The 18989-nt window shown below is 46.0% G+C and overlaps 1 protein-coding gene across 5 annotated transcripts in view; it reads left to right on the forward strand.

Moving 5' to 3' along the window:
- The window catches only part of MAPK4 (mitogen-activated protein kinase 4), a 169886-nt gene that overhangs the window by 103288 nt on the left and 47609 nt on the right, over window positions 1–18989 (forward strand). The gene's annotated exons all lie outside the window — the stretch shown is intronic.

Below are 18989 nucleotides of genomic sequence, written 5' to 3' on the forward strand. Positions count from 1 at the left end.
GGCGGATACTGGTGGTCCACAGAATCCCCAAGAATACTTGCAGCATTCCCAAGCTATTCCTAGCTCCACGGTAGTCAGAGGACTAGAGTTAGTAATTAGGGGAGGCTAGAGGGTGCTAGGAAGATCACTAGCCTGAAAAGTTGTTGGAGGCATGGAGGGAGATCCGGTTCTTGGTCTTGGCTCTACTATGTGGCTTTGATCACTCTGAGCTGTGCCAGCAGAAGCTCGACTAGACGATCTCCAAAATTTCTTCCAGCTCTAAATTCTATGGCTTGAAAACTATGTGGTTGGTGAATTTGCCTCTAGCATCTTCTTATCCCTGCTGTCCACTTAGCCATCCCATGTCCTTCCTGTGTGCTCAGGACACACCCTGAGGCTTCCCACCCTGTGAGCCTCATGCTCTGGTTGGTCTCACCTCCCTCATCCCATCCAAGCTGACCCATTCAGTGTCCATTTCTCTCAGTCAGTGGACAGCAGGCACAAATGGTTGATCTGATGAGCTAATCCTTCACTGTACCTTATCCAGCTAATGACTCTGTTCTCCTGGGTCCCATGATGCTCTTGCCTCTCAGTGTGATGTGAAAGCCATGGGTGGCAGACGGTACTATTGAGATTCCCCGTGGTGGGTGCTAAATCCTCCACCAACTACAGGGATCAGAGCTGACCCGGCCACTCTGCTGGAGACAAATGTCACACCGAGTTGTTCTCAAGGGCCCAGACCTCCTCTTACTTGATCCATTCCTCCCTTCAAAAGCTGGGAGTCCTCTGACATTCCCTTCCTTCCCCTGCCCCAGGTTCCTGCCACTTTAGGGGTGCCTCTGAGCCCCTCGGCATGAGCATGTTGCCATGTACCCTGCAACAGAGCTGAGGGCTGGGTGTGGCTTCCAGCCTCCTGCCCAAACCTTGATGCTACAAAAAATGTTATTAGAATAAAACATCTCCTTGGGAGTAGGTGTACAGTAGTCTGTTATCATCCAAGGGGCTGGGGTGGGTCATGAAAGGCGAGGGTGGTTTTGAACGTTCTTTGGCTGTCTCTCTGAGCCCCATTCCTCTGCCCTCCTTTAGCACCCCCACATAGAAGGGCACTGATCTGCCTTCTACAGCTGCAGTGGAGGGTGTCACAGGGGGCAGGGAGCAGGGCTCCCCGTCCTACCCTCCCTGGCTGGGACTTGGGCTCCAGCCCAGGTTTCAGACCCCAAATCAGCCTAGCTGACTCTGGCTCCTTGGTGCCACAAATTACTTAGTGACCTTAACCATGAGCCTGCCCTCTGCCCCACTCCTGCAGCCAAGCCATCTGTCAAAACTGACAGCCAACTCTGTAGGAAGGAATGTCCATGGGCTGGGCCCTGGGGAGGCAGGGAGAAACAGTGCTGTTGTATCTCTTTCTAATACCCTGAACTGCTTCTTTTTTCTCTTTCTTCTAAGGAGCAATGACTCCAAACCACCAAACCAAGGGTTTTAATCCAAATCTGTTCTTACTTGGTAAAAGACCTAGAAAATCCACAAGACTCTTATATGTGGGATGCACAAAAACTACCTTCTGAATTGGAATAAACCGGTACATTTGAGTATCATATGTTGAAAGGACCTGATTAAGTGAGCTGCAACAAGAAAAGAGCTTAAGACAGCACATAGTAGGGCTTTCGGAAGGTCTGGGAAGATGGTTTATTGTGGCGTAAACTGGCTATCGTAATAATTCTTTGGGGGTGACATGGTGTGAGCGAAGGACCCTTTAGGAGGAGTCAGAGGTCTGGGTTCCTTCTAACAGTGCTAGCTTGGACGTAGATAGTCACTTACCCCCCTGGGAGCCTCAGTTTCCCCTCTTTGACAGGGATAATAATTGTGCTCTATCTGCTCCTCTGGCTTATGGTTAAGAATCAAAATGGTCCATGAATGTAAAATTCCTTGGAAAGCAGTCAGGACTGCATCCGTTCATTTAATGGGTATTTGCTGAGCCAACATCAAACCCAAGCTCAGTCCTAGGAGCTGGAGAGATCAAGGCTCACACGATCACCCAGCAACTCTGAGGGCTGGGCTCAGTGTTATCCTGTCACTTGGGACTGGAAGCCACTTCCCTGGTTGAGACTTTCATTTTCCCAATGCAGAGGAATTTCAGTGTTCTGACTTGCTCTTATCGGGTTCTCTTTAATAAAATTCGCTGTGGGAGGCTAAAGAAATCACTGGAGGCAGTTACGAGCCCAGTAGGCACTCACATCATCCCTGCACCCCCGTGTTTGGCAGATGCCACCCACCCCTACCCCACCTCTTCCCTCATACACTTTCTGCTTTTAGCTTTCTGCCCTCTCTTCCCACAGTGATGATGAAAGGCTTTATATTTGGTGCTTTTATTTATCCAATGTGCATTTAAATCAGTTCTCATTTAATCCCCATAATGCTGTGAAGCACTTAGGGCAAATGGTTCATTTTAAAACAGAGAGAAATGGCTTTCTCAAGCTTACACAGCTGATATGGCCAAAGGACACAGGGACTGAGGCCTCTTCCTCTCCTGGTGGAGGGTCTCTGAGCGCTGTCTCCTTCATGAAGTCTTTCCGGATTCTGGGTTGGAATTAATCATTCCTTTCTCTGAATTCCCATGGCACTTTCCTCGTCCCATCACGGGTATCTTCTAACAGTCATCACTTTCTGCTGTGTCCTTAGGAGTATTTGAGTCTGTCTCTTTGTGCTCTCCCAAGCTGAGAGTCCCTTGACCCCTTGAAAGCTGTCTCTCCTTCTTTATGGTTCCCCTCCATGGATTCTGATCACTGTGCCTAAGACATGGCCCTCAATCGATTTTGTTGACTGTATTGAACAGATGGAAGAATAGTCATCTACTAGCACGTTGCAGAAAGGGAGCTGTTGGGTTCATTGATTCTGTGTGGTTGGAAGGGTTGACTCTCAGAAAAAGAGCACATACTTCTTCCAGACAGTAGGTTGGTTGTGGTCAGATGTGTACATCTGGGGCATGCATCTGCTCTCTCCAGTGTGCTTGGAGGATGCTGTCTACACACAAACTTCTCGAAACTTAACCCCTTCTAAAGTTTTTTGGATCTCCACTCCCTTTGAAGAAGACCATGCTCACCTGGGCTGCAGCGAGTGCCTTTGTGTGGGTCACAAAAAAATGCCCCTTTTCCCTGGCTGAGACAGCCCAGGGCCAGCGATAGGCTTAGTGATCCAACTGGAGCCTTGTTTGGAAAAACTCTCAGAACATTTTTCCTCTGCTCTCACACCACAACAACTTACCCAGAAGACTTCTGTGACCTCAAAACCGTGGGGATTTCTCCCCACCAGCAAGCTAGCAATCAGTTCTTCAGTGGACACCAGCTGGGTGTCCCCCAATTCAATTCCAACACTATTTACCTGGAGATAGCGTCAGATCCCACATGTTGAGGGACACAAGACTGCCCCCTCCTTCCCACCAGTCATATTAATAAGTCCGTGCCTCCGGAACTTCTGATGGAATGGCTTCAAGTTGGGGTTCCCATGGTCCCCTCTTTGAGTTTAATTAATTTGCTAGAGGAGCTCACAGAACTCAGGGAAACACCTATTTACATTTACTGTAAGGGTTAGGGTTAGGTTCATGTAACACTTCCTTACATTTATTATGAAGGACATTTTCAAGGATACAAATAAACAGCCAGGTGAAAAGATATACAGGGCATAGCCCAGAAAGGTCCTGAGCACAGGAACATCTGTCCCCAGGGAGTGGGGGCGCACCACCCTCCTGGCACATGGATGAATTCTTATTCGCCCACCCAGCAGTATGCAGCAGCCTGGTCCTCATGCCTCCCATCTTTCTCATGGGTGGACAGTATGTCTCATTTGCTTCCACACACCCTCCTCTAGCACACGGCCTGACACGGGGCATGTGCCCATTAGGTTCATTTAGTGAAGGAGATACCAAAGGAAATGGCCTTCTCTTCTCTAATGAGCAACTGGCCACATCGAGGTTTCAAGTTGCAGTCAGGACGCATGCTGGGTGTGTGCGCCCCTACTGCACCACCCCTGGGGGTCTTGGTCTTTGCAAGGTCTAGGGGCCATGTAGAGGCTCCTGCAGCCCACACTTGGGGAGATGGTGTGGGTGGCAATGGAGGATGTTCCCTCTCAACAGGGGCAGTTTGGAAAACACTGCCTCTGTGTTATTCTCGCTCACCTTGCCAACTGCATGACCTTGGGCAAGTCCTTTTGCTCATGTAGTTTATCCCTAGAATAGATCTGTAAAAAGACCTCACACCCATGTTGTCCATTCCTGGCCTTTCACAGATGACAAAACTGGAAGGGAAGGAGCCTCGCTCAAGGTCATGCAATGAGCGGCTGAGCCTGGGTTTTGACTCCATGTCCACTGTTTTCTCAGAGCTTCACTTCCCAATTGTCTTTTCTGCCAAATCGGGAGAGTCAGGCCATTCTGCTTATTTCATAGGATTCCTGTTAGAGTCAAATGAAAAAGCGTGGCTGTCAAAGTGCATTCAGATGTGCGCAGGGCTAAATCACTAATCAAACTTTGCCCAAAGAGATGCCATGGCAATGCCAGGCAGACACCAGATGTCAGTTTCCCCTTCACTGAGATACGGACCCCACTCCTGACCCAGTGGCCTTGGGGCGAGTCTTGCAATCCCACCTAAGGGTGGCTTCTCAGCCCGTGGTCCTGTGACAAGCCATTTCTACCACCTCCTCTGCGGGCCCACTAATGAGTTCTTCGTTGTTTGTGTTGAAAAGAGGCAGCTGAAGGATTGGAGCGTGCTTTCCTCTGAATTTATCCCATTAGGAAGTAGACGATCTCAAAAGAGAAAAAAAAATGTCATTAAGACTTCACTGAGCACTGTGTAAGGCTTAAGAAAGGTCAGGAACCACCTCAAGAGTGTGCGGAGGTCCTGAGGAGCACGATGACAGCTTGAATCACGGTGAGAGTGCGTTGCTCCAGGAAGGGCCACCTCTCCTCCTACCATAGAGTACTCACTGGGGCTGCCGGCGGGACCACCCACTACCCTTGCTTGTAGCACTTATTTTACCCTGGGCTCACTAAACCTGCTCATCTGCACTACAACATTCAAGAACTGTCAAACTCCTGATCCAGTAACCTTCTATGACTAGTGTGCATCATGGCATTTACAGTTAAGCTAGCCCTCTACGGCTCACACCTCTGACTGCCAAAGGCACATATAGAGTCCCCACTGCCAGGTCTATGGTTCTTGCAGCAGTACTTCTAAAATTAGGTGGGTATGGTATAATACAAGTTACTTTAATTCTAATCCCCTGGCAGAATTTATAGCATATCCATTCCTTGTTCTATCTCTCTAAGGGATAATCATAACAAGTTCTATTTGCTTCTGACAGACTGACCTAAAATCACTCATTGCGGCTGGGCGCAGTGGCTCACGCCTGTAATCCTAGCACTTTGGGAGGCCGAGGCAGACGGATCACGAGGTCAGGAGTTCAAGACCATCCTGGCTAACATGGTAAAACCCTGTCTCTCCTAAAAATACAAAAAATTAGCAGGGCGTGGTGGCAGGCGCCTGTAGTCCCAGCTACTCAGGAGGCTGAAGCAGGAGAATGACGTAAACCTGGGAGGTGGAGCTTGCAGTGAGCTGAGATCGTGCCACTGCACTCCAGCCTGGGCTACAGAGCAAGACTCCATCTCAAAAAAAAAAAAATCACTCATTGCCTATTCTTTCATAAGCCACATGGTGCTTGTCTTTCACATATCTGCCTTTCAAAGGGGCAGTAAGCAGAAAATACCCAAGAAAGAAAGGAAGAGGAAGGGACCCATCAGAATTTGGGCAAAGGCTCTTGTGTTTTGGTGGATCATTCAAGCAAGTCTGTTTCCTGCGGGGCTGGCCTGCCTTTCAGCCTTTCTGCTTCATAGCCCTCTGTCTTCTTTCTTCATTCACGATCAGACTGCTTCCATGCTTTGCCTCCATATCTCATTAGGATGCCTTAAAAATTAACTAGCAGGCCGGGTGTGGTGGCTCACGCCTGTAATCCCAGCACTCTGAGAAGCCGAGGCGGGCAGATCACTTGAGGTTAGGAGTTTGAGACCAGCCTGGCCAACATGGTGAAACCTGTCTCTACTAAAAATATAAAAATTAGCCAGGCATGGTGGTGTGTGCCTGTAGTTCCAGCTACTCAGGAAGCTGAGGTAGGAGAATTGCTTGAACTTGGGAGGTGAAGGTTACAGTGAGCCAAGATCATATCACTGCACTCCAGTCTGGGCAACAGAGTGAGACTCCGTCTCAAAAAAAAAAAAAAAAAATCAACTAGCATAGTGGTGCTCAAAGTGAGGCCCCACACCAGCAACCTCAGCTTCACCTAGGAACTTATTAGAGATACAGATTCCCAGGTTCCATCTCAAACAACAGCCCTGAGGGTGAGGCCAGCAATCTGTGTTTTCACAAGCCTCCAAGGGATTCTGATGCTCCTGAACTTTTAAGAACCATTGACCCAGAGAAATGGGATTGCTTATCTCAGGACAGAAAGCCGATGCTCCTGATGTGTTTGCTGATGCTCCTGATGTGTTTGCTGATGCTTGGAGCTGTGGCTCTCAAACTTCAGCACAATGAAGGAGACTAAGAATGCCTCCCAGAGAACACAGGTGTGTCTGAAGCAGGTGCCTTAACTAGAAGGGCCGCTAACAGTGGGAATCTCAGGTGCTGTGACAGGGAGTCATGTGGATTGTTTTAAGCAGGATGACTTTGGAGGGTCTCACTCGCATCACCTTGGAAACTGCCTGCTCCCCCATGGCACGAGTTTACTGGAAAGCTACACACACCAGGGACCTAAACCCATAGGAGGACTGTTTCTGTTTGGGTTTGATTTTTAACAATGAGGTGATATGAACAATAATTTTGGAAAACATACGCTTTTCATTCTGGTGTGAACTACTTCACCAGATGTTATTTAAAAGCAAAAACACTGGTTTCACAGTTCAGCAAGATTGAATGTCTGATTGAGGGCTCAGCAAATTACTGCAGTTTGTTAAGTATGTGGTTCAATTTGAGGTCCCAAAGGAGGAAAAGAGGTACATGATGTTGAACACATGCAGCCAGCTTCCAGTGGCTTTGCATGGGAGCTCTGGTCGGCGGGGTTTACGTGGGTTTAATCATGCGAGGACAGATGCAGAGGCTCATGCCTATAGTCCCGGAGCTTTGGGAGACCAAGGCAGGAGGACTGCTTAAGGCAAGGAGTTTGAGACCAGCCTGAGTGACAGCGAGATCCCCATGTCTACAACAAATAAGAAAAAATTAGCCAGGTATAGTGGTGCACACCTATAGTCCCAGCCACTCAGGAGGCTGAGACGGGAGGATCACTTGAGCCCAAGAGCTCAAGGCTGCAGTGAGCTATGATTGTACCATTGCACTTCAGTCTGGGCCACAGAGTGAGACCCTGACTCAAAAAAAAAAAAAAAATCATGTTGATCAACTTCATTTCCTCCCTCTCCTGGGCACTCTGTCTTCCTTTGATGGGTTCTTGCCAGGGAAAAACACACAGAAAGCTCTCCTAAAGCACAAATTCTCTCCAAGCTGAAACTAGGAGGAGAAATATTCAATCTGTGACTGAAATGGGGTCTCTGCCGGTGATCAAGAGAGTGCCCTTTTAGTGTCTGTGTGTTTATATTCAGGTCTCCACAGTGCAGATGGCAACCCACAGGGTGCAGGGAGTGGAGAAGGACTTTCCCAGGACCCCAGAGTAGGAATGGGGTCCACAGGCTGGTGCTGGGAGCAGAACCCAGCCATCCGTGGAGGCTGGATTTCATGGGAAAATGAGCTTGTGGAAGGGCACTTTCTGAGGGCTCAGCTAGCAGGAAAGGTCACTTTCTTCTGAAGCCACTAAGCATGTTATTCCAAATCAGTGGAGCTGAAAAGATTTATTTAAAAGGCTATGAAATATCCGTTTTTTAAAGGGAAAAATATGATCAAGGGGATTAGAATGGAGGCTGTACTTGAGAGTCAGGTGTCCCTGAACACCCAGGCAGACTTGGAAAGCTCATTGTGTTGGCGTTCAGTGCCTCCCTGTCCCCTTCCCATGGCAGAAGAGGACCCTGGGAAGAGGCTCTTCCCTCTGTCCCTGGACCTCTGGGGTCCTCTTCTACCCATTCTCAGAAAACCACACCCAGGCCACCCTTCCGGGAAGCAACCCCACTGAGCTTGGGGTGATATTATAAATCTTTAAGCACAAGCCTGGCCCAGGAGATGACCAGTCAGAAAGGAAGCCAGCCAGGGTCCTGAAGCAGGGTCTTAGAGGCGTCCTGCTTGCCACCAGTTCACCCTTTATTGCTGGATCAAGGGGAGGAGCAAGGGAGTCGGGGGCTTGGAGTAGTGGCTATTTACCAGTCAGCTTGCAGTATTTCATTATTCAGCAACTGGCCCAGCTATCTCAGTGCACATCAGCCACGCTGTGCTGCTTCCTTCGTATCAAAGTTCCCCCTTTCCAATGTGCCTGAGGGTCTGGCTGTCCACTAGGGGTAAGCAGTTGATTAAATGGCTCAAAGGGCTGGGCATAGTGGCTCACGCCTGTAATCCCAACACTTTGGGAGGCCGAGGCAGGTAGATCACTTGAGGTCAGGAGTTCAAGACCAGCCTGGCCAACATGGTGAAACCCCATCTTTACCAAAAATACAAAAATTAGCCTGGTGTGGTGGCAGACACCTGTAATCCCAGCTACTTGGGAGGCTGAGCCAGGAGAATCTCTTGAACCTGGGAGGCAGAGGTTGCCGTGAGCTGAGATTGCACCACTTCACTCCAGCCTAAGCGAAAGAGTGAAACTCTGCCTCAAAAAAATAAATAAAAAATGCCTCAAAGGGATCAACAGCCCCCTCTTCGGAAGCCCAGCCTGCTCACTCACCTGGTACTCCCCTCACCATGAGAGCTGCCACCTCCTGTGGCAAGTGCCAAAGCTCCCGAAGAATTCAACAGGCAGGAAGTCTGCAGCCTGCTAGGGACGCTGGAGTGGAGCTAGTGTTTCATGCAGTGCAGGCTTGCTGGTGACAAATCCTTTGTTTACCTAGAAAGTATATTTTTTATTCTCATGTTTAAAGTTTATTTTCCCTGGGTGTAAAATGCTGAATTGGCTGGTCACGGTGGCTCACGCCTGTAATCCCAGCACTTTGGGAGGCCGAGGTAGGCGGATCACCTGAGGTCAGGAGTTCGAGACCATCCTGGCTAACACGGTGAAACCCCGTCTCTACTAAAAATACAAAAAATTAGCCAGGCATGGTGGTGAGCACCTGTAGTCCCAGCTACTCGGGAGGCTGAGGCAGGAGAATGGCGTGAACCCAGGAGGCGGAGCTTGCAGTGAGCCGAGATTGTGCCACTGCACTCCAGCCTGGGCGACAGAGCGAGACTCCATCTCAAAAAAAAAAAAAAAAAAAAAAATGCTGAATTTACCATTTTTTTTCAATACTTCAGAAATGTCATTGCCTTATTTCCTGTCCCTATTGTTTCTAAAGAGTAGTTGGTCTTCATTCATAGGATTGTTCCCCTGTATGTAACGTGTCTTTTTTGCTCCAGCTGATTAATGAATATTATTAAATGGAATGAAGTGGGAGGGCCTCGGGGGATAAGTGTTGAATAATGAGCGCCTCCTTCCTTTTATACCCAAGATTTGCTGGTGAGAGAACTCACTCCCTCTCAGAGGGTGTTTTCAGTCCTGGTGTAAAGGACCCGACCTTCAGTCATTGCTCCAGTCTCTCCACTTGGGTATACCCAAGTTGTAAACATCTCAGGAATAGGACACTGTCTTATTCTATAGGCAGATATTCTTTGGTTTATATCGAAGAAGGATAATTAGAAAATTGAATCAAATCCTTTTCTGTTTTCTCCTGAAATGTGGTTTCTTTATTTAGCTTTGCTGCGGTAGCCTGTTGAGAAGACAGTAGTATAGAAATAGAAGGCTTGGGGGGTGGCCATCACATTGCTGTGATGATCCTGCCTTTTGTGGTTACCTTCTATTTCAGTCTCACATATCTGTGAGCTGGGAGAGACCAGCCCTTATCCTCGCCTCATCCGCTGCCACTCCACTCCCTCGTGTTGTAACTGACTTGTCACCATTCCCTGGAAAATATCGTACCCAGTGACAGCTCTGGTTCCACACACTGTTCCCTCTGCTCCCACATAAACTCCTGCGTACCCCTGCGGACCCTGCTCAAATGTCCCACCTCTGTGAGGCTTCGCCCAGCAACCCAGGGAAGAGTTAATCACGCCTTCCTCTGGCTGTGCAAAGCTGTTATCCCCACGTTACTGTGATGATCTGATTACATGCCTCTTCCCAGACAGACCCGGCAGGGCCCCTAAAAAACATATGTATCTCTTTCATTTCTATGTTCCTGGCATCTAGCATAGTATCTGACCCATTGTATGAGTTCATTCAATGCTAATTGGCTAATGAACAAGCCAAGCCTCTTCCTTTCTATTGAATCAAGCATGGTCTTCAAGCATAATTTCTCTTCCTCGGGGCAGCGTTCAAGGATTTGAAATCATCTACCATGTCCCTCTAAATCTCAGCAGGCTAGAAACCCCCCTCTACAAAAATATTCAGGCAGTCTTCTAAGTGCTTAATGGATGTTAACCTACTAAATCCTCATAACAACCTAATAGGTGCTATTGTTGCCCCCATTTTCTAGGTGAAGACACTGAGGCACAGAGAGTAACTTGTCCGGGGTCACCTGCCTGGTCAATAGCAGAGTTGGACTGCAAAGCCCAGTGGCAGCTCAGAGACTGTGCTCTCAGCCACTGAGCTCAGCTGCTTTGATGGTCATTCAGGTGACTGCATTTCCAGAGCTCACACTATCCTGGCTGCCCTTTCATTGACCTCCTTCTTGGCAAACCCTTTTTTTTTTTTTTTTTTGAGACGGAGTTCGCTCTTGTAGCCCAGACTGGAGTGCAATAGTGCAGTCTTGGCTCACTGCAACCTCCGCCTCCTGGGTTCATGCGATTCTCCTGCCTCAGCCTCCCAAGTAGCTGGGACTACAGGCGCCCGCCACCACGCCCAGCTAATTTTGGTTTCTGTTTTGTTTTGTTTTTGTTTTTTTTTGAGACAGAGTCTCACTCTGTTGCCAGGCTGGAGTGCAGTGGCGCAATTTTGGCTCACTGCAACCTCCACCTCCCAGGTTCAAGCAATTCTCCTGCCTCAGCCTCCCAAATAGCTGGGACTACAGGCGCGCACCACCTTGCCCAGCTAATTTTTATATTTTTAGTAGAGGCGGGGTTTTACCATGTTGGCCAGGATGGTCTTGATCTCTTGACCTTGTGATCCACCCGCCTCGGCCTCCCTAAGTGCTGGGATTACAGGTGTGAGCCACCACACCCTGCCCATTTTTTTGTATTTGTAGTAGACACAGGGTTTCACCATGTTGGCCAGGCTGGTTTTGAACTCCTGATCTCAGGTGATCCACCTGCCTCAGCCTCCTAAAGTGCTGGGATTATAGGCGTGGCAGACCCTTTCTTCAAATGTGTCTTCCAGAACAGGTGCTATGTGATTTAGCCAGCACAGCATTAGTGGGTATACGACATTGCTGCTCTGTACACGTCACGCTGTTCATGTTGCCCATGGTCTTTCAGTAGCCAGATTGCACTGTTGGCTCATTGACCTTGTAGCCAACTAACTTCTGTTAGCTCTGTATACTCTATTTTACATGAATATGGTTGATCTTTTTTTAGCCCAAGTACAGGACTTTCTTTATCCTCATCCCTTGTAGATTTCGTCTTCTTGGCTTCCTGCAAATATTGTAACCTGATGAGATCTTTTTGGATCTTTGTTCTATCACATAATCTTATCCCATATAGCTTCATAATTTATAAGCCTGTCTTCTAGGACTTCACTCATTTCACTGGTTAAAATATGTGTAAAGAGATTAGACCAAAGGCCTAGCCACTAGACACGCCCCTCCAGGGTGACACTGACATTCTTTGGGTTTAGCCGTCAAACCAGTTATCAATTTACATAGTTATATACTTTTCTGACCCAAATTTTTTCATTGTCCACAAAGATGCCCTCAGGGGTTTTGTAAATGCCTTTTGAGACTCAGGGACACTGTAGTATCCTTTCATTCTATCTCAATACAATTTGAAACTCATCCTAAGTTTAAAAAGTGACATTCAAGCTGCATGACCAGCTGTAACAGTTTTAATTCCTAGATACACGGAGCACAGATGTTAGGAAACATCACCACTTTAGAGAGAACCCAATGCATGAAAATCTAAACTTGCAAAATTATATTGGAGGCTAGGGTGTGCTTAGGTAAACTATGGTTCATCCACTAAATAGAATTGTTATACAAGTATGTTCTATGATGTTTTTGAAGAGTTTGCAATAACATAGACAAATTTTGTGTAATAATGGTAAGTTTGAAAAGCAAAATACACAATTATGAAGATGGTATGTTCATAAGTTTAAAACAAAGAGAAAATAACTAAACATTTTTTAAAAATAGACTTGAATAAGGGTCCTCAACCCCTGGGCTGACGACCAGGACTGTCTGTGGCCTGTTAGGAACCAGGCCACACAGCAGGAGGTGAGCGGCTGGCGCCTGAGCTCCGCCTCCTGCCAGATCAGCAGTGGCATTAGAGTCTCATAGGAGCTCGAACCCTATTATGAACTGCGCATACAAGGAATCTAGGTTGCATGCTCCTTATGAGAATCTAATGCCTGATGATCTGAGTGTAACAGTTTCATCCCAAAACCATCTCCCCGCTCCCCTTTCCGGTCTGTGAAAAAATTGTTTTCCATGAAACTGGTCCCTGGTCCCTTGGGGACTGCTGGGCTAGAAGTAAAAACTCCAAAATGTTAACAATGGTTCGACAATGCATAGCTTTTTTTTCTCCTTCTTTCAATAATTCCCCAAAATATATAAAATGAACACTCATGGTTTTATCACAGTAATCTTTTCAGGTGGGAAGTTGGGAAAGTTTGCTGCAACAGTTTACCCATTGCAAAAAGAGTGGTAAACCTGGATTATTCCGTTACTGAAAGAAAAGGGTGAAGTACCCCAGCACGTGGCCCAGGAGTCCACAGACGGGGACCCTCAACTGCCTTCTGCTCTGTGGTGCCCACTGTGTCATGTGTGTAAAGTTTTTTTTTGTTTTTGTTTTTGTTTTTTTTATTTGAGACAGGGTCCCACTCTGTTGCTCAGGCTGGAGTGCAGATCATAGCTCACTGCAGACTCCATCTCCCAAGCAATCCTCCTGCCTCAGCCTCCCGAGTAGCTGGGGCTATAGGCACATGCCACCACACCTGGCTATTTCTTTTCATTTTATTTTTAGTAGAGACAAGGTCTCGCTATGTTGCTCAGGCTGGTCTCAAGCTCCTGAGCTCAAGCAGTCCTCCTGCCTCTGCTTCCCAAAGTGCTGGGATTATAGGCATGAGCCCCTGCACCTCCCAGGTCTATAAATCTTACCTCCCCACCCAGAGTGGCTGGCTGCTCTGCCTCAGGCTGCAGCCTCTGGGAAGAAGAGACTTCTGGACAGGCTGGTGGGGTGAGGGTGCATTCAATGCCCCTGGGAAATAGGACAACCTCCTCATAGGTAGAGTGGGCAGGTACTAACTAGTGCCATGTGAGCCTAAGCAAGTTACTTCACCTCCCTCAGCCCAGCTCCATCCCCTCATAATAACTCAGGTTTCTGTGTTCTCAGATACCTAAAATTGTACCACTAATAGTAAATTGTATTGGAGTGGTTGACCATGTATTAGTTTCTCTTCTAAGATACCGATAAAGGGAGTGAAGACAAGTGGGAACAAATCAGAAAACTCTTACTGTAATGAACTTGTCAAAATGGATTAATTAGGAAGCACTGGGCTGGGGGAAGGGAGTTGAACTCAAAAGGAGACAAGAATATGGAGCACCCTTAAATGTTGACACATTTGCAATTTGGCCAAAGCCTGCCTCTAGTACTGAGGTTATACACTACAGGTGATATTCAAGATATTTAACAACTGGTAAGCTTTGGGACCAACCAATCTGAACAGACATTGGCAATGATCAATCAGAGTGGATACTGACTGGGAGCCGCCATCACCCCTCCACCCTGCACAGACTGGAGAGCAGGCCCTGTCTTCCCAGAGGTGCTCACTCAAGGGTCCACCAGCGACTTCCCTGTCCAGGCACTCAGAGCAGCACTGAGAGGCCTGCCCTGGCACAGTCACTTTGGGAAGAATACAGTTTTTTTTCCCTCCCTTTTTCAATAATTCCCAAAAATATATGAAATGAACAGGCCTTGGTCCCACAGCTGCCCCCACACTCTTATTCTTGCTTCCTTCTCTTCCAAGATATCACATTTGCCCTCTGCTATCCATCATGCACCTGGCAGGATCCCCTTGTTTTCTGGGTGAAGGCAGCAGCAAAGGGGGAGCCATTCCTTGCCCTCCCTTTTGTGGCATGGCGGCCCCACCTTTGGCTTTCAGATGACACAGCCAGCAGGTTTTCTGGGGTATGGGAGACTTGAGGGTATGTCATGAAGATTTTTTTTGCAGCGTCTTCTGCATACAAATACTACCATCTGTAGGAACCATGCAAACTCCAGCAGTAAGCTTAATAAAGCCATTGTGATCGGCAGGACTCACCTGAGGTCTTCTTGGGGTGGAATTTTCCCCATTGTCAATCCCTGTGCCTTTTATTGTGGAATTGGAGTCTGAGTTACCCATGAAGGAGAGCAAGCCCAGGAGCACAGAAAGGCCTGCCTGGCCTGGTTTCACAGGCCTGAGGCATCACTGTGTGTGAAGGTGGTTTTCAGTAGCCCACTCGCTGAGCTCAGTGAAGCCCAAGGTCAGGAGGACTGAGTCATGGGTGTGCTTCTGTGCAGGTCTTTTGTCTTAGCCACATTTTCTTGTCCCCAGCTGCCCTTCCAAGCCTGACTCTAACCAATTTGCAAATGCTATGGGTCGGAAGTTAGGGAAGGAGTGATCAGCCAATGGCTTCTGTAGCTGGAAGATCAATACCCTCATACCTACCCAGAAATATTTCCTACAATTCACAATAATGCACCCTGGGGAATTCTTTCCCACCCATAACTCTGGATCCTCATACCAAGAAGCGAGTCAGGTTAATTACTGAGAGAAGCGAGTCAGGTTAATTACTATCCTCCTTTGATAAATGAGGACAAGGGACCCCCTAGGGTTGGAAAGCTCATCTAAGGCCCCATTGCTAATGAGGGACAGAGCTGGGACCAGATCTGCCTCCGGGAACCTGGAACAGCAGTGGATGCAATCAGGCTCCGTTCCAGAATTTGAGAACTTTTCTGGTACCCTCTGTGATGAGAAAAGGGAGGAATCATGGCATGGAGGCGCTGGCTTCCCCTTTGCCCAGGTGGAAGCTTGGAGAACAAAGCAGTTCTGTGTCCTCCCTGTGCCCCACTGTGAGCAGAGATGGGGCCAGGACAGGAAAGCCTCCTCCCTGCCTTCCTTCCTGTGTCCGTCCTGGTAGCCTCTCCCCATGCTCTTACGCTGTCCTCCTCTCCTGTCTCTCCTCACTGGAGACTCACTGAGGCCCAAGGCCTGCTAACTAGCAACATAGATTCCCGCTGAGAGACCCAGCGCCCGCCGCCCCACACACAGTGAGTTAGGAAAAGGCCACTACCCAGAGTATTCCTTTCAGTAGAACAGTGCTTTTATATTTGCTTTTAAACTCTTTTTTTTTTTTTTTTTTTTTTTTGAGACAGAGTTTCGCTCTTGTCACCCAGGCTGGAGTACAGTGGCGTTATCTCGGCTCACTGCAACCTCCGCCTCCTGGGTTCAAGCAATTCTCCTGCCTCAGCCTCCCAAGTAGCTGGGATTATAGGTGCCCACCACATGCCCAGCTGATTTTTGTATTTTTGGTAGAGACAGGGTTTCACCATGTTGGCCAGGCTGGTCTTGAACTCCTGACCTCAGGTAATCTGCCCACCTCAGCCTCCCAGAGTACCGGGATTACAGGTGTGAGCCAGTGCGCCTGGCCTAAGCTCCTTTTAAAAACAACGTTATTGAGATATAATTAACATACCATACAGTTCACCCATTTAAAATCTACAATTAAATGACTTTTAATGTATTCAGAAATGTATGTCTATCAGCAGAATCAGTTTTAGAACATTTTCATTACCCTAAAAGAAACATCATCCCATCCCCCTTCAGCATCACCTGTCCCCACAAGGTCCCTCATCCCCCAACCTTAGACAACCACTAGTCAGCTTTCTCTATGGATTTGCCTAGTCTGAATATTTCACGTAAGTAGAGTCACACAACATGTGGTCCTTTGTGACTTCTTTCACTCAGCATAATGTTTTCAAGGTTTATCCATGTGATTGAAGCAGGTATGAGTACTTTGTTTCTTTTTATTGCCAAGTACTATTTCATTGTTTGGATATGTCACATTTTGTTTGTCCATTCATTAGCTAATGGACATTTGGGTTGTTGCTACTTTTTGGCTCTTATGATACAGCTTCCATGAACATTCATGAAAAAGTTTTTATGTGGATATGTTTTCACTTCTCTTGGGTATATACCTAGGAGCAGAATTACTGCGTCATGTGCTACTGCTTGAGGAGCTACCAGACTGTTTTCCAAAGGGGCCACACTATTTTGCATTCCCACCAGCAATGTATAAGGATTCAATTTATCCACATCCTTACCAACACTTTTTTTTTTTTAATTTTAGCCATCCTAGTGGATGTGAAGTGGTGTTTCATTGTCGTTTTGATTTGCATTTCCCTGATGGCTGATGATGTTGAACATCTTTTCATGTGCTAATTGACCATTAGTATATCTTCTTTGGGGAACTGTCCATTTAGACCCTTTGTTCATTTTTAATTGGGTTTTTAAAATTATTGAATTATAAAAGTTTTTTAAATATTCCAAATGTAAGTCCCTTATTAGATGGATAATTGCAAAAAAAATTTCAACCCAAATTTTTAACTGAAGTTCTTTGGGGTTGTCTTTTTCACTTCCTTGATGTTGTCCTTTGAAGAACAAAAGTTTTTCATTTTGATGATATCTAGTTTATGTCCTTTTTCTTTTGTTGCTTTTGTTTGTGGCATCATATCTAAGAAACCACTGCCTAATCCAAGGCCATGAAGATTTATGCCTATGATTTCTTCAAGTTTTGTAGTTTTAGCTCTTCAGTTTAGGTCTTTGATCCATTTTTAGTTGATTTTTATACATTGTATGAGATAAGGGGTCCAACTTCATTCTTTTGCATGTGGGTAATGATCCCAGCATCATCTCTTGAAAACACTATTTTTTCCCATTGAATTGTCTTGGAATCTTTGCAAATATCACTTAACTATAAATGTAAGGGTTATTTCTAGACTTCATTTTTTGTTGCTCTATATATCTCTCTTATTCCAGTACTATGCTATCTTGACTACTGCAGTTTGTAGTCCGTTTTGAAGTCAGGAAGTGTGAATACTCCAACTTTGTTCTTTTTCAAGATTGTTTTGACTATTCAGGCCTTGGAAAGGAATAAAATGCTGATACAGGCTATAATGGGTGAACCTTGAAACCATTATCCTCAGTGAAAGAAGCCAGTCACACAAAGGCCACATATTGTAGGATTCCATTTATATGAAATGTACAGAATAGGCAAACCCATAGAAACAGAAAATAGATTAGTGGTGCCCAGGGCAGACGAATGGGAGAAAATGGGGCATGACTGCTAATGGGTATGGAGTTTTTTGTTAGGGTGTTGAAAATGTTCTGGAATTAGATAGTAGTGATGATTGTATTACCTTGTGAATAAACCAAAACCCACTAAATAGTACATTTTAAAATGGTGAATTTTACGACATGTGAATTATATCTTGAAAAAAATTTTAAGAGATCATTTGAATATCCTTATATCTATGAAAAGCATTGTATATGTAGTTAAAATCTTCCCACAAAGAAAAAAATACCCTCCAGGCCCACATAGCTTCATAGGTGAATTCTACCACTATTTAGGAAATAAATAATACCAATTCTACAAACTCTCCCAAAAATTGAAGAGAATACTTCCCAACTCATTCTAAACCTTATTGTGATAGCAAAACATGACAAAAACCTGTATAAGAAAAGCAAGTGACAGATTAATATCTTCCATTAATATTGATGCAAAAATTCTAAACAAAATTTTAGCAAATTGAAGCCAACAATATATAAAAAGGATAATACATATTGACCAAGAGTGTTTTATCCCAGGAATGCAAATTTCATTTAATATTTGAAAATCAATGTTATAACCATTTTGGAAAATGATTTGGCAGTTTCTTTAAAAGTAAAACTTACATCTGTCATATGATCCAGACATTTCACTTCTATGTATTTACCCAAGAGAAATGAAAGCATATGTTCATAGAAAGACTTGTATACAAATGTTCATCACAGCTTTTCTATAACCAAAACCTAGAAGCTACCTAAATGTCCATCAACATTCAAATGAAAACACTGGTCTTTCCATACAGTGGAGTCACCACTGGGCAATAAAAGGGAATAAACCATACACAACACTACAGATGTATCTCAAGAGAGTTGTGCTGAGTGAAAGATGACAGAAATAAATGAAGTAAATTCTGTATGGTTCCATTTATGTAAAATTCTAGAAAATGCAAACTAATCTACAGTGATGGAAAACAAATTAGTGGTTGCCTAGGGATGGAAAGGGATTACAAAGAGGAATGAAGAATGTTTTGAGATGATGAATATGTTCTTTTTTTTTTTTCTTTTGAGACAGAATCTCGCTCTGTTGCCCAGGCTGGAGTACAGTGGCGTGATCTCAGCTCACTGCAATCTCCACCTCCCAGGCTCAAGTGATTCTCCTGCCTCAGCCTCCCAAGTAGCTGAGATTACAGGCAAGCACCACCATGCCCAGCTAATTTTTATATTTTTTTAGTAGAGACGGGAGTCTCACCATGTTGGCCAGGCTGGTCTTGAACTCCTGACCTCAAGTGATCCACCTGCCTCACCCTCCCAAAGTATTGGGATTACAAGCTTGAGCTACTGCTCCTGACCTAATATGTTCATTATTTTTATTGGTGATGGGATGTGTGTGTGTGTGT

Source organism: Pongo abelii, chromosome 17 (genome assembly GCF_028885655.2).
Source record: "Pongo abelii isolate AG06213 chromosome 17, NHGRI_mPonAbe1-v2.0_pri, whole genome shotgun sequence".
Taxonomy (NCBI): Eukaryota; Metazoa; Chordata; class Mammalia; order Primates; family Hominidae; genus Pongo; species Pongo abelii.